Source organism: Phalacrocorax aristotelis, chromosome 4 (assembly GCF_949628215.1).
Source record: "Phalacrocorax aristotelis chromosome 4, bGulAri2.1, whole genome shotgun sequence".
Classification (NCBI taxonomy): domain Eukaryota; kingdom Metazoa; phylum Chordata; class Aves; order Suliformes; family Phalacrocoracidae; genus Phalacrocorax; species Phalacrocorax aristotelis.
In genome coordinates this window covers 62,291,401-62,307,887 of record NC_134279.1, presented here as the reverse complement: position 1 = coordinate 62,307,887, position 16,487 = coordinate 62,291,401, and the positions used below count along the sequence as shown (strand labels likewise).

The following is a 16,487-nucleotide window of genomic DNA, read 5'->3' as shown; positions in this document are numbered from 1 at the left end:
ATTTTTTCTACCCAGACACCTAATTAAAATATGAATTATATTTCCTAGAAAGGTAAATGGAATATTTTTATTATGAAAAACCTATTGATTTGGACACAGCAGAAAGAAGAATGATCATATCTTAATGTAGTTTAATTAAACAGCAACTTCATTAACTTTTTGTAATTATATATTTCCAAGCATAATTGACCCAGTGTGAGCCAAACTTTTCTTAATAAACATTCCCTGAGGAAAGCTAAATTCACAAATATTTTGCCTTTATCCCACCCTGCAGCAGTCCTACCACCTGTCCTCATTGAGGCTGAAGACAGAGAACAGGAGGCTGCCCTTCCAACTGCACACACGCCAAACTTCTTGGCTTCTCTTATTCTTTGTTCTCATTCCATTTAACTCGGGATCTAAACTTCTAAAGCATTCAGTAGTAAATGTTCATAAAATTAAAACAATGTGAAAGTGTAGTCACATCTAGTCTCTCCATCCCATGTTTTTGTCACTTCCAGGTGAAGGAACAAATTTCCTCCATTGCTGTGCATCAATTTGTATCTAAAATAGCTGTGCTAATCAAGAATGAGGAACTAAAAAGGAATAATTTTGAAAGCAGGCCTAATTCAGCAACCAAATAAAAGTCTCTTTCACCCTTTAAAAGAAAAGAACAAATACATAAAAAGGCAGTAGCTCTCTTATCATAGCTGCCTTTCCCATCTCTGCCGAAACTGATGTATTATAACTTCCAGATAGTCTATTTAGGAAAAAATGCTAAAGAGCTAAATTAAACTGTGACAACTGTCATTTTGCTAAATGGCTTCCTGAGACCTGAGATTTTTCACCTTCACTTTGTCCTATCTGAGGCTGCTTGCCATGGAAGTAAGTCCCAGCTCTCTCATCTCCAATGAGCTGGCTATCTTGTAGGCCACATTTATGTGGCCAGAGGCAGCATGCCTAGAACATACGGTAGTCTTAGCCCTAAGGTATAAAAAAAACCCCTTTGCCTTTTCTTCTGCAATGTATTTCAACATAACATGTAGTTATTTTTCAATTAAATTTTGAAATTCATTTCCAACTGCTACCTTTATCAGTTTTTGTTAAGTTTTGCTAAAAAGCGAAGCTATGTTTCCTGTTGTTTTCCTCTTTTCCACACTGTTTTTCACTCTTTGCTACTTTTCTATCTCTCTTTCCATTCTGTTTATTTAAAACGTCTTAGCCTTTGTCGTCTAAGAGTTTTTTTTACTATATTGTATTGGGTTTAAGTGGCAAGGTGGCGTGAGGCAGGTGTGCTGCAGGGCGGCCTCTGTGAGGAGAGGCCGGGGCTGCACCGCTGCACATGGCCCGTTCCAGCCCGTTCCAACAGACCCGCCACAGGACACAGCGGACCCGTCATCCAAGCTGGTGGTGCCTCTGCGAAAATAAGCTTAAGAAAGGGCAAAAAATACTGGACAGACAGACGCAGACAGAAAAGAAAGAGTGAGAAATGGTCAGAGAAGGCGCAGGAGAAGGTGCTCCAGGTGCTGGAGTACGTATTCCCCTTGCTGCCTATGAAGAAGACCATGGTGAAGCAAGTTTTTCCCCTGCAACCCATGGAGGACTACACCGGAGTAGATATCCACATCCTGGAGGACCCCACGCTGGAGCAGGGGGATGCGCCCTGAAGGAAGCTGCAGCGCATGGAGAGCCTGTGTACTCCTTGTAGGAACTGGAGCCTGTGGAGGACCTGTGCTGAAGCTGTCTGTTCCCAGTGGACTGTGGAAAGAACCCATGATGAGGCAGTTCGTGAAGCACTGCAGCCAGTGGGAAGGATAGGCACTGGAGCAGTTTGTGAAGGACTTTATCCCGTGAGAAGGACCCCACACTGCAGCAGGGAAGAGTGCAAGGAGGAAGGAGTGGCAGTGGTGAATTTTTATGAACTTAGTGCATAGAAGTTCCCCATCCCATGCACTACTTGACAGGAAGGAGGCAGAAAAGTCAGGAGTCAAACTGAGCTTGGGAAGAAGTCAGGGAGGGGGAAATATGTTTTCAGTTTTTGCCTTTGTCTCTCAGCAACCTACTCTATTTTAAACAGGCAATAAATTAAACAAATCTTACAGCTGAGCCTGGTTTGCCCATGATAGTAATTGGTAAGCAATATCCCTGTCTTTAGCTTGACCCACAGCTTTTCTATTTTATTTCCCCCCCGTCCTGTTGAGGAAAAGGAGTGAGAGAGCAACCGGGTGGGAAACTGGCAGCCAGCCAAGGTCAACCCACTGCACACTGTTGTGTTCGGATGTCCAGAAATGCGGGAGGGGGTGTGGGGGGGAAATATTCAACAGCCTGACATTACAAGCATGCTGTGTCTTGGAGTGGCTGCTAAGACAATGCTTTTTCCTCATGTTTCCAGGACCAAAGGTGCAAGCAAGAAATAGCACCACAGGCAGAAGATTGTTTATGCTGTTGTTGTGCTTTTCTAATTTTGTGTGTTTCTGTTTTTAATTTTCTTATGTGTTGTCTTCCAGAAGAACCTGGTCAGACTTCTCCCTAAAAAACAAACAAATATATCTGACTATCACTCTTCATACAAGTAAGTATAACAAGGAGTTATTTCTTTATGTTTGTTTTCTGGTTCACCTCGCCTTCCCTCACTCCACTGTAAATTTTGTACAGCCAGAAGAAGAAGGAATCTTTATCAAAAGCTTGTCTTCTTTCTTTCTTCCTCTCTTTCTTTTCTCTCCTTCCTTCCTTTTTTCCTTCCTCTTTTTCCTTCTCCCCCTCTACCTCTCTTATAATTCCTTCCAACCTTCATTTTTCTTCCGTCCTGTGTCTATCTTTTCTCTATATCTTTAATGAAAAATTTTTAAGAGCTTTAATGGTGGCTGTTGCTATGGAACTAAATGGCCACACTGTCTATTCTCTGAACACTGAACCATTTTGTAACATTTGTAGCTGTTTAGTATTTGATAACATTAGGGTCAACTTAGATGTTGTGTCCTATCTATTTCTCTAAAATTAACAGAACAACTCTAAAATTAAGCAAAAGTTGCATGGCTTAACAAAAGATAAAATAATTGCTGAATTTGGAAAAATTATCTGAAGCATTTAGAACACTGGAGAATGTGAAATTTCTGATACTTATGTGGTTATTAAATAGCTCTTTCCCTCCCTTTGTTCTTAAAGGAAACTATTTCCTGAACACCTGATTGAATTTACTGAAAATAACTGAGCAGAGAGAGGGGAAATTGAAAAGATACATTAAGAACCTGTGTTATTATAGTGAGTAGAAAATGCAGCCACTGGAAATAAAATAATTCTAAAATATATATTGGAAAGAGGAGTCAAATCCAGAATGGGGCAGGGAAAGCAACAGTCATTGATTATCTGCATTCTAAACAAACTAACCAGAGCTACAGTTAAAGATATCTAGAAGGCAGGTCCTCCATTAAGTTAGTAAAAATTAATTTCTCTAGGCTACATGGCAGAGAGAAGCATGGAAGCCTTTATGCAGCCATAAAATGGAGTTAACATGTTCATACACTGAAATATAGCACTTTGCACACATTTGTTCCCAAAAGAAATGTAGTTAATGCAATGCTATGCCAACACTGATGAACTGTGCTGCACCTGGTGCTGGAGTTCGCACAGTCTGTACTGGCTTAAATATAATCATATTTCTCTGCATTGCACATATTACTTTTTTAATTATTTTTTACAAAGCAAGCTAACCTAGTTCAAGAACAAAGACAGCAAAAAATAAAATTGTGTGTGTGCATAAAAATGTGCAGCTCAGCTATCTGATTGTGAAGCTAACAGTAAAGAAATTCAAGTTTATCTGCTTGGAGATAGCAAGCATGAGGATGTATGCAAACTATCCATCTTTTGAGCCACTTCACCTTCCTGTAATTGTGCTATAGAGTCCAGGAATGCCTATAGATCCATTTACACTCTAACTCAAGCCTGATTCAGAAAATCACTTTGCTAAACTCCTAAACCAAAGCAAGGAGTCCTATAATCCCAGGTCCTGAAACTCTCCAGGGTCCTGGTCTGGTCTCCAGGTCTGGTAGACCCTAAGGTAGTATGCTGCAGACTACTTTATTTTGGATCAGCCTGAATGAGTTCGCCTAAGGGGCCCATTGATTTAATAGAATTCTCATTTTTTAGTTCTTACAGGTGTTTCTGCATTTTTCTCTCTGTTAGTCAACTGTTGCCATTATCCTTCAGGACTGGAAAAAAATCTTGTCTCTCTCTGTCATCTCCAGCTTCTGGATTGTAAGATGGTGACAATAGAAGTAGGAAACTAATATACACTGGTCCCATAGTATTTAAAAGATATTATTAAGCACATTAATATTATTAGCAAGTAGCCAAAAATTATAATTAATGGGACTATTGTGATGGGCTGACCTTGGCCAGCTGCTAGATGTCCACACAGCTGCTCTCTCACTCACAGTATGGGGGAGAAAATAAGATTAAAAAGCTTGTGGGTTGAGAGAAAGACAGGAGGATCACTTACAAATTACCATCATGGGCAAAGGAAGCTCAAATTGGGGAAAAGTAATTTAACTTATTACCAATTAAAATAGATGTGGATAGTGAGAAACAAAGGCAAACATTAAAACAACACCTTTCCTCCACACCCCTCCCTTCTTCCCAAGCCCAATTTCACTCTTCCATTCCCAACACCTCTACCTTTCCCCCCTGCGTGGTGCAGAGGGATGGGGAATGGGAGGTTGCAATGAGTATGTAACAGTTCCCCTCTGCCGCTCCTTCATCCTCATGCTTTTCGCCTGCTCTGGAGCGGGTCCTTTCCATGGGTACAGCCACTCAGGAAAAATCTGCTCCAGTACGGGCTCTCCGTGGGACACAGTTCCTTCAGTAAATATGCATCTGCTCCAACACAGTCCTCCCCAGAGGCTGCAGGAAAATACCTGTTCCACCATGTCTGTGTTGTGGTTAGCCCCAGCTGGCAACCAAGCCCCACAGAGCCGCTGTCTCACTCCCACTCACTCCCACCACTGGCGGGATGGGGAGAGATTCAGAAGAGTAAAAGTGAGAAAATTCATGCGTTGAGATGAAGACAGTTTTATAGGTAAAGCAAAACAGTAATAGCAATAATAATAATAACAACAACAATAAAAATATAATGAAAAAGGAAAAGCAAAAGCCGCACACTCAATCAAAACAAAACAACAGATTCACTCACTGCTCCCCATGGGCAGGCAGATATTCAGCCATATCCAGGAAAGCAGGGCTCCATCACATAGAACAATTACTTGGGAAGACAAACGCCATCACTCCGAATGTCCTTCTTCTTCCCCAACCTTTATGTGCTGAGCATGACGTCCTATGATATGGAATATCCCTTTGGTCAGTTTCGATCAGCTGCCTTGGCTGTGCCGCCTCCCCTCCCGGCCTCTTGTGCCCCCAGGCAGAGCAAGGGAAGCTGGAAAGTCCTTGACTAGTATAGGCATTACTTAGGGACACTTAGCCACTACTTAACAAATAAAGCATCAATGTGCCATCAGCACTATTCTCATACCAAATCCAAAACACACTATACCAGCTACAGTGAAGAGAATTAACTCTACCCCAGCCAAAAACAGCACAGGCTTCTTCTATGGGCTGCAGGGGAATATCTGATCTGGTGCCTGGAGCACCCCCTTCCCCTCCTGTTTCTCTGTATTGCTTCTTCCCCTGCCCCACCCACCTGCCCAGTTCAAGAAAGACACAGACAGACTGGAGATGTTCCAAAGGAGGGCCATGGAAATCATCAAAGGGCTGGAGAGCCTGACCTGTGAGGAAAGACTGAGGAGTTTGGTCTTTTCTCCCTGGAGAAGAGAAGGCTCAGGAGGAACCTCAACATAGCATCTGGTATTTAAAGAGTGACTACAAAGAGGACACAGGCTCTCTCTTCACAAGCCACACGGAGAATACAAGGGACAACAGGTACAAGTTGCACTGCAAGAGGCTTTATCTTGACATTAGAAAGACATTTTTTCTAGTGAGAACAACCATTCATTGGAACAGCTTTCCCAGGGATGCAGTAGAGTCCCCATTGCTGGAGGTTTTAGTGATGCAGTTGGACAGGGTGTTAGAAAATCTCATCTGGGCTCTCTTTCCCACCAACAATTGGACCAGATTTTTCAGCATTTCCTTGATTGGATTTTTTTCCAAGGTTAGCTGCAGCTGACAGAGTCCCCCTGCACCTCTGATAATAAGATTGTCTTAGTGCATAATGATTTCTAGGTTACAATTAACCGAATATTACATGTGAAACAGCTATATACTATTCAGTATACCTCTATCAGTATCAGTAACGAGCAGGCAGTACCTTTCTACAATAGAACTGGGATACATCGATCTACAAGTTAACACCACAGACAAATGAAAAAATACATCTCATTTTCTAGGTATGGCTGGCTCCAAGATGAGTTTTGTTTGGAATATAATTTGAAACACACTACTTGTGATTGAGCTGTGGATCAAGTGCTATATATTGCTCCTTTCACTTAGGATTAACTGAAATATATGCAGGTCAGAAGAACTTTTAAATATGCTGCTTAAATGTGGTCTTGGAGCATATGAGCAGAAAGGTATGATTTATCTCCATGGTGCTATCAGAGGAGAAAACTGAAGCCATCTCCATGACACTTCTGTGATAATGATAAGTCTCTCTTCTGAAGGTCTTCACTTGTTGCTGCATTAGATATGAATCAATGACAACGACTCTAAATGAGCTTTTGTTCTGCAGATAGAAACTGTGTTGGCCCATTTATCTTACAGAAACCTTTGAAGGTTCATATCACTCCATAGTCCATATGCACTCGGAACTTTCTTTGCATATGAAATCAGTTGATGTTTCTTCATAAACAAGTGAAACTCACATTGAAAGACAAAGTGAGTTTTGCTTTTTGACCTCTCTCCCTTAGTACAAGGCAAGACAGCTCTGAATCGAGTCTAGAGACTATAAAACATCTTAGTTGTGAGAAAGGAGTATTCTGGTACTCATGGTTAAAATATTGATTTAAAAATTTGTACATGAATTTGAATTGCTTTCTGTGATGCTACTGATTTTGTCAACTAAGGATACTGATGAAGACAATAGCATTGAAGACAAGAATTATATTCTGTTTGCCTGGGGATGAATGACACAGTGCACACTACAGAAAATGACTAAGTGCTGCTAGTGTCTGACATCATGAACTGTCATGTATGAAAATACATTTTTACTGTCTTGCTAGTAAAGTGTATCAAAGCAGATATTGAGGTTTCTTAGTGTGTGGACCGTATTTATTATTCTAATGAACATTTAATCCTAACTATGACAAGAAGCAACATGGATATTAAAAAAATGAAGATTTGCTGCCCATCATAAATTGATAACCCAACATTTAAAATGGTAGGCCAGCTTCCAGACTGACAGCAGCTGTGAAGTTCTTACTGCTCATGCGGGTTAGTACCAGGTTGGTCTCTGAGTTGTTTTTCTTTCATGGTCCAAGGAAAGTTTGATCTATTGTCTCCAGGAAATAGTGGGTGGAAATTAAGGACATGACTACAAAAAAGTTAAACAACATTTCCATACCTGTTTCAAAGACATTTTATGGATAGAAATAAAGAAACACTAGGCAGTAATGGCAGCATCTCTTTCTTAATGCAAATGGCAGAGGCTGCAGAAACCTGGTACAAATCTGAGTGACTGGAAAGAAAGTTACTGTTCTTTGTATGATCAGGGAGTTTACATGTATTTCCTGCTGTATAGAAGTCTCTCCAATATTTGTCACCCAAACAGATGTCCTGCTCTGACAGAACCATAACCCATTTAGTAGGCACAGTGTCTTGAAGAGATGAGCAAAAAGAAGAAGAGTTATGCATAGCCCTGGGAAGATGCATATGAGATACCTTTCTCACTAAGTGAAAGGGTGGGGGAGTGAGTGAGTGGCTATGTGGTGCTTTGTTACTGGCCAGGGTTAATCCATGACAGCAAACAAATTAATCCATACTAATTTTGAAACAGTAAGGAAGTGTTGCACTGGCAAAGCAGAAAATAGCATTCATGGAAAATGAAAAAAAAAATTTAAGAAAGAAAAAGCGGGCTGTAAACAAATCATTATTTGGCTGTGGCTGAGGAATAATTAAGTTGATGCATCACTGAAAAAGAGGGAAGCCAAAAAATACTTTTTTGGGGCTGCTAATACATTTCAGAATTCTGCTCTTGGAAAGTTAAAATAGTGTGATATAACTTATGCTCTATTGATTTAAAATGTGATAAAAATTATTGTTAAAGCATAAGCATAATATGGTAGATGTATAGAGCGTTCTCATGCAGCTTCATTGATTCTTTTGTCAGCTGGATCATTTATTCAGAGATAAGATTGGCTATATCCTCACATTTGTATTCTTTATTATCTAACTGTATCTATTTCATTGTTTTATTATTATTATTAAACATGAATTTACATTCCTATATGTGTTGTCCCATTGAAAATAGCAAGAATAACAAGAAAGTATCTGATCAATTTCAAGGACTTGAATCAGGTCCTTCCTTTGTACTTATTTATGTTTTTTACAATAGTTTGGAAAAAAATTGTGCCTTTTTGCATTAATCTCCTTCCATTTCCTGAAGACAATAAAAGAAGCTTTCCTTACGCAATTAAATGGAAACAAAGAGATCAGAGAGAAGTGTCTGATCTTCACCTTCTTGAAGAATGAGTTCCCAATAGCTAAATGTTCTTCCATTTTTCAGTTTGCAGTTCAACTCTTTACCAGCCTAGTTATCAAAACGTAAGGGCTGTTGTTGAGGAAAGATTGGTCCTGCTAATTCAAGTGTGTCACAATGCTGTTCTTACAAACAAAGAATTATTCTGGATCAAATAAAGGCTATTCTTTTAATTGTTGGATTTTTGTTGCATGCATTTGTACACTTCTTAAGTATGATAATAAGATCCTTAATAAGATCTGATGTATTGTAGCAAGATAAAATGTTTGCTAATATGAGCCAGAATTAACTGCTCTTGCTGTAGGAGGGAACGTCAAATCATAGTAGATTTTTGTTTTTCTTCCTTCATTTCAGTGGTTATGTACTCTGCTTCACTGATGATCAAATTAGTGTGAAAAGAAATATTTCTTTATTAAAAAGGATGATTTTCCACAAACTCATCATGATGCAAGATATCCCAGTTTGTTATAAAATTCTGAAAAGACAAGCAGCTGTATGGAACAGTTCGTATTTTCTAAAACACTAAGCATAAAGAATGAGTAAGCAATATGTTTTAATGTAAAGAAGAAATACGAGTTTTGAACAAGACATATTTAATCTTTTCACCTCAAATGATTTCTTATTTCTCTGAACCTGTGAACAACAACAACAAAAAACCCCTCTGTTATTTACAACAGAGCCAAATTAATTAAAATAGGAGCATAATTTGTATACGATTTGGGCAAACTTCAGGAAACTCCAGAATGTACTTGCAAATAAAGATATGTGCACACATATGTAATGCATACACTTAGGTGAAACAGTAGACATTTTTATTAATGCAAGTCATTTTCTCACATATTCAGAAAAGTACAAAATAAAAGGATTTGTCAAAAAGAGAATACTGCACTGGTCTCAAATGTAGAAAAATCACATAATTGATAGGCTTAAGGCTTAGCGGGAATATTTGAAACAAGGATTGTTCTATGGTTGTACAGATACATACATACTGCAGTGAAGATTCAGATGCTAACCAGATCCTCCTTGCAATGCAAATACTGCAGTGCAAAATCTCATAGAAGTGATAGTCACAGCAGCAGTAATGCATTGGAGAAGAAGCTATATAAGGGGGATATTGTAAATGTTAAGAGAATTTTTTTGTTTCATTATAAAATTGAACATTAAAATTAAAGTTATACAGCTGTAATGCAAACCAATATTACTGCTACATAAATGAGGAGAATGATCTAAAAGTTAAACTATCTGTTCTGTTCTTGTACAATGTATTACAAATAGAAACACCAAGGTAGGGCAATATACTTTATACTCTCTAGTACTGTCTATAGCTTCTTAAAAATACAAACTAATGTTTAAAATGTTTGTTATGCAGACAGCAGCATTCACCTTCAGGCAAAAATCAATGCTGTGTAAATAAAGCCCAATATGCACCCAGTCCTACACTATTTTCTCCAGCAGCCATTTCTATAATAACAACCAAAAGATGATAGCATAGGTGCTGTTATAAAGCCTTTTTTGAAAGCTCTTCCACACAAGAGAGATTCTACAGGCACAAGTATTTTATTAAAAGCTACTTTATGCTACTGAAGTTATCTGAATTTTCCGGAGCACCAGGGACTATTACTTCAAAATCTGCACTTCGACATCCTCAGTTCATGTTGTACCTAAAAGGTTGAAAGCTCAATAGAGGAAGGAATGTTGCTTATTTGCTTGCTTTTTAAAGCCAGGAGAGTTAAGTATGAAACAGCAAAGAATCACAGGGTGGAAAAGCATAAACAAGGAACTGCAACAGAAACAGGGAGCGACTACAAGGAGACTTTCAGAATATGATACCAAAAAGGGTAATAGTGACCTTCTGTTCCCTTCTAACCCAGGAAATTAGTTATATCTCCTTTATGTCAGCATTAGTGATCATGAGGATGTGCAGGGGATGAGTTCAGTCTAATAATCTTACTGAAACATTCTCCTTTCCCCCAGTTAATTCTTAGCAGAATCATCAAACTCCAGGATTACCACATGACTCAATAATTATTAGTTTATACACAGAAGAGGATATGCGAAAAGCTGGGCCATCTCTTTGAAAGGATTGGTTTAAAATTAATTGTAAAACTGCACCCACAGGAAAGAGAGATTATTTTTCTTCATCTGGAAGGAAGTTATGAGGTGAAAGTGAGTTAGCTGAAGAGTCATTCCAACTGTGGAACCCATTTTAGGTATAATCTTTTCTGATGGTTTAAATCACATGTTCAACTCAATACAAATAACAATGGAACACTATTAAAAAGAGCTGACACACTCCTAAGTTGTTTTTGGTAGATAAAACTTTTGATAATGACAGAAATGGATCTTCTGCATATACCAAACTAATGCAAGAGAAATTAATAATTGTGCAGGAAGATTGAGTGAAAGAATGAAAGCTGTTGTCAAAAATATCAAAAACTAATAACACTTTGGATTTCAGCAAAGATGACCTGAAAAAATATATATGTATCCTTTCATCCTCAAGGAGCATCATTCAGAAAGACAGGAAAACTTTAGCTCTGGGGAATCTGCTAGAACTCATATACTTTTGTTGCTGCAGTGGTATAAATAAAATTTGTTATATTCTCTGGTTAAACTGGATCCTAACTGATTCAGTCATAAGGTATTTTAACCAAAGATTACACACTTGCTCCAGTTGTTTAGGTAAAAGATCAGATCACAAAGACAGCCAAACACATTTTAGCAACGTTTTTCCTCTATAGTCTCATTTGTTGTGTATCCATTGAGCCAACTTTCTACAAAGAAGTGCTCTTCTGATAACTGAGCTCAGTATTTTGCTAAAATGTGGTGTTTCCAGTGTTCAAAAGTTTGCATGCATTGTCTTTGTCAAACACTTTGTGGGAGTATGCCTCAAGCTACAGAGGGCCAGGTGGACTATCACCAAAAGATGTAATATGCAATTAGTTTGGTAAGCGGTATTTGTTCTTCCCATTATTTAGAAGTTCAGCATCGACTGAACTGTAACAAGTATTTAAAAAGCTTGTGTTTATTGGCCTCTCAGTGTTAAGGAAGTAGTTAACAAAATCACAGGAATACTGATTTTCTTATTTTAGGTAGATATAGTTTACCTAAGCATTCTTGTACTCACTGTAGGAAATGTCATAAATACTGCAAAGCTCTTTTTGTTTTGTTTTTTCTCTATTAACGTTTAAATAAATTAAAGCGATTTGGAGACTGACTGCTGCCTTGCTTCATTTGGGACAGATGGTAGAGTTTGCTCATAGCTTTAAATAAGAGGTGATACAGATTTGTATCTCTACACCAGAGAGGTGTTAAAGTGTGCAAGATAACATGAAAATGATTTCTTCTCTATATTAGGCAACATAATTCTCCATTGGATTGGGAACAGGGAAACCATTGCATAATTGACCCAGGTTTGAATTTACCAACTTTGTGACTGCTGTGTCGGAGCCAAGCCTAGGAGGGTTCAGACTCTGAAAGGCAGAAAATATTAGCAACTAGTTTTTCATATCAGACTGTTTTTTTCTCTTGCATGAAGTAAGATCTCTTCTGCTTTGATCTACAGGTAATTTAAAGGAAGCTGTTTCACTATCAGCACCACGTTTGAGAGACAGTTGTTGCCAACAACCCCATTCTAGTGCCTGCCACCAGCTTAAAGTAAAGGGCTCATAGAGTGAGGACTCATGTAAGCATCAGTCTCATCTTGGAAACAAAGTTTCGCGGTGCCAGAAACTCTTAAATAAGACTGAAACTTTCCTGTATGAACCTTCACTGGTTTGAAACTTTCACCACCCTTCACTGGTTGGTTAAGCTATGGTACTTCTGGTACATATTGGAACAGCAGAGAAGCAACCACACAGCTGTTTTGATGAAAAAGCAAGCAAAGAAGATATGAGCACCACTTCCCAAGTTAGAGGAAAGCCTGGCTGCTTGGATGATCTTCCTTCTCAGTCTGTGAGAGCACAGTTGCTAGATTTAGCTTGCAGATATGACTATTGATGAACACCTGTCTGAAGTGGTAAGGAAGAAAATCTTGGTTAGGCTCTAGTTTCAGCTGACATTCCTAGGGGTCTCTCAACCATCCATGCTGGATATTTCAGCTCTGTGGGCTTAGTTCTGATCCTACATATATTTAGGGAGTGCCGTAGTCCAGGTTAGAAATTGAAACTCTGTGCACCATAGGTTTCAGATCAGATAAAATATGCTATGGGTCAACAGTGTTTGTTGCAAATGCCTCCCAAACTGTACTAGCTGGTTATGATTGCTAGAATAACGTTATGGCAATATTTGCTTCTAAGTTTCTGTACATGGTAAAACATCCAGTGTATATTTCTTATACTTATTTCTTCATGCTATTTTGCAGTTATTACTGTGAGAGCAGCAAAGACAAATGTTATTTGTACACATAGCTGTTGGTGCTGGTGTTAAGTAAACATGTACAACACTAAATCAAATCAATCAGTGTTGTATGTTGTATGTATGTATATTGTATGGAGAGGTTAGCAGTCCATAGGGAAAGGGATTTCCCTACCCATGACAGACCAAGTCTGGACATTAAAAAATGGGTAAAAATAGAGCAGGTTTTGGAGCAAACTGTAGGAACTTACTCAGATTCATAAGCCACTTTTTGAAGAAAAGTAGCTATAAACCAATAATTATAAAATGGCCAGAATGGCCAGAACAAAGGTCCATTTAGCTAAGTACTGTTTCTAACAGTGAGTGTATTAGGTGCTTGCAAAAAGGGTATGAAAGAAAGCAAGTATAAAATAAGCCTTCTATAGCACAGCTTCTCTGCCTATGGCAGTCAAAAGCTTAGGGAATCTAACTATATGGTCAAGTATTAACCCTATCACAGAATCACAGAATCACAGAACGGTAGGGGTTGGAAGGGACCTCTGGAGATCATGTTGTCCAAGCCCCCTGCTTGAGCAGGCACACCTATATATACATATAATAATCTTTATGTATGTGCTTTTGGAGAAAATAATTGAACTTTTTTGCATTTTTCATCCCTCTTGTCCTTCAGCACTAGCCTATTCTTTTAAAAATGCATTTGTACAAGACCTAACAAAATGCAGTCCTGGTCTTAGTGGGGATCTGTAAATATCACTGTAATTTAATTAATTCTCTTCAGTACTAGTTCAGGATCTAGTTTTATTCATTTTGTGCAAAGAACACCAGAAATGTACATTCAAAATTGCTAACGAAGCAGATTGAACTTATCAGTGGCTGCTGTAAGACAGACTAATTTTGTCCTAGAAAATCAATATGCATAATTCTGCATAACTTGCCAAACTTTCCTTCAGTTCAGATTTGTTTAAGTGGTCCTTACACATGCTTTAAATCACATACCTAACAAACACTACAAGAAGTACTTTTTTAACATCCTTGGGTTTTATTTGAATGGCTACCACTCTACATTCTTTTCTAATTAAAAAAGCTCTAAGGTAAGAGCAAGAACATATTGCAAGTGAAGTCAGAAAAAGAAATTACCTGTTGCAGTGTCAAGATGAAATTCAAACATTTCATTGCAAGGTATGATTGAGATATGTAGTACCTAGATTCAACTGTGATAACAAATTTTGATTACCCAAGGAACTAAATAGCTAATGAACTCAGTAAAACTTCTTTCTGAAGCTGACTGTGGTGCTGCAGTGCAACATACTAAAGGAACTGTGTGCCCCTAAAACTTTTAAAGTCGTCATATGAATGATGCATTAAGAATGCTGTGGGCTGAACCATCCTTTGGTGGCCCAGCTCATATGGATCATTTACAGGCAATCTGAAGAATATTTCTGTCCTGGAGAAAAGAAGTGAAAAACCCTTTTCTTCCTTCTATTTTGATTAAAATAAAGACTCTGAGATGGAAAGAAATCTTTGATTATTTTCCCAGGAGACAGATCTGGCATCATTTGCCAATTTGATCACTAGTCCTGCAGGATTAGAATAGGTCCACTGTTCCTTAAAAGTTTAAGGGTAGCATATCTTAGCATTAGTTTCAGTTTATTTTAAAGGAAGGACTGCTATTCAGAAATAGGTACAATCACTCATTTTGTCCTAATGCTCATAGATGTTACATTATGGAATGAGATGAAAGTCAATCTCTAAGATAGTTAGGCCTAACCAATTAATCTTTAAAAATGCCAGTAAGTTTGAAACTGATTATGAAGAAAGAGGACTTTTGGTGTGATGTGATATTCCAGCCATTTTTGTTACCAGTGTATTAATTCAGCATTTGTGTCTAGTGCTGTCATAAATTGGTGAGCCATGAAATGGCCTGTCTCCTGGTGACTGAGGAAGATGAGACATTAGTGTGATTTGCATTTGAGAGTAGTTATTGACATACATTTGCAAGCATTAGTTCTTCTAACTTTAAAAAAATCAGAACACTAGAAGGAATAACAATATTAATACCTTCACTGAATTTGCTGTGCAGATTCTCTCTTCCTCAAGATTATCTAAAGTTCGAAACCATTTACACTAAATATCTTAATTTAATAAATGTACAGAACCTGCTGTAAGAGGTTCTTTTTAAAATTAAAATGGTCTGGTAAAAATAAAGCTTTGTTATTTCCTCTTGAAATCTGTATCATTGTCCTAGTTCTTCAACATACCGTGTATATTGATGTACTAAGATGGTTATGCAGGTCTCTCCATCCTACTATTTGAACACCTCCCACATGAAAGAAACAAATTAAAATTATGATGTTAATTTTACATCAACCCTCTTTCATTATTAGTCTTTCCCTTTTTGGCATCAATAATAAAATATTTTGATTGGGGAATGCAATAACAAATTCTCAATAGAGCATGCATGTCCAGAATTACAGAACTATAAAACTTTATTATATAATTTAACTTCTAAATTTATAATCCTTATGGGAGGGAAACTTCTTTTAAACTAAGGAACCTAAATCTTTTTACATATCATTAAGGTTCTTGCAACTGTTTTAAGAGTTACACTTAGTATTGAAAAAGACTTATTATAACCTCTTTTTACTTCCTTTTAACTACTCCAAATATTCATTTTCTAGGCTGGCATATTCTTTACTTGATTTCTGTTTGAACATAAATTGCTGTTAAACAAGTTTTTGAATAAAATTTCTTCAGTTTGGATTTTTTTAAAAAATTATTTAAGTTATGCATTTATTTATTCTTTTCAGGAACATTAGACAAAAAAAAAAACCACAACATTTTCTTAACAAAATCCCAACTGCAGTTAACATTTGAAAGCAAAAAATTGATGACATTATATTCTGATTTGGAATATAATTACATGAAGTGTGAAGCATTATTTTTCATTAAATCGTCACATGGTGGACGGCAAATAAGTACAAACTGACTGCTTTTAAAAGTTGAACCTGTTTGTTAGCCACTCTTTTCACTGAAAATGCTTTTTGGCATGAGTTTTTTTAGTTTAAAGTTATCAAACTTTCACTGTCTCACAGAATTTAGAAATACCATCAAGTTGTTGCATGTCAGCTTGGAGGTAATAACTGCCTGTGTACACATTCTTAGTCCAGCATACATCTGCAAGTCTGTTCAATAGATAACTATTGAAAGTCTGTTTCTGAACACTGTTCCCAGTGTGGTTTGATTTCTGATGTTCTTATTTAACCTTCAGTATCATACCTCCTATTGTGCTTTAAAAATGGAATGTAGTAGGTATTGTGTCTGACCTTTGACTCAGTTACTTTTGATGGTTCCACATATGAGACAGCAAGATTTTAAATAACATTGTTTTACAGTTTAGCCTAACCAGTCTGGTAAGGGAAAAACTGGGAAATAGAGGCAAAACTGAGTTCCT

The 16,487-nt window shown here is 37.6% G+C and overlaps 1 long non-coding RNA gene across 1 annotated transcript; it reads left to right on the top strand.

Moving 5' to 3' along the window:
* The first annotated feature begins 2,294 nt into the window (after positions 1-2,294).
* LOC142056599 (uncharacterized) lies at positions 2,295-15,753 on the top strand. The gene is made up of 3 exons (XR_012660394.1): positions 2,295-2,379; positions 2,487-2,551; positions 12,246-15,753. It is a non-coding gene; the product is annotated as an uncharacterized LOC142056599 (long non-coding RNA).
* Positions 15,754-16,487: the final 734 nt, after the last annotated feature.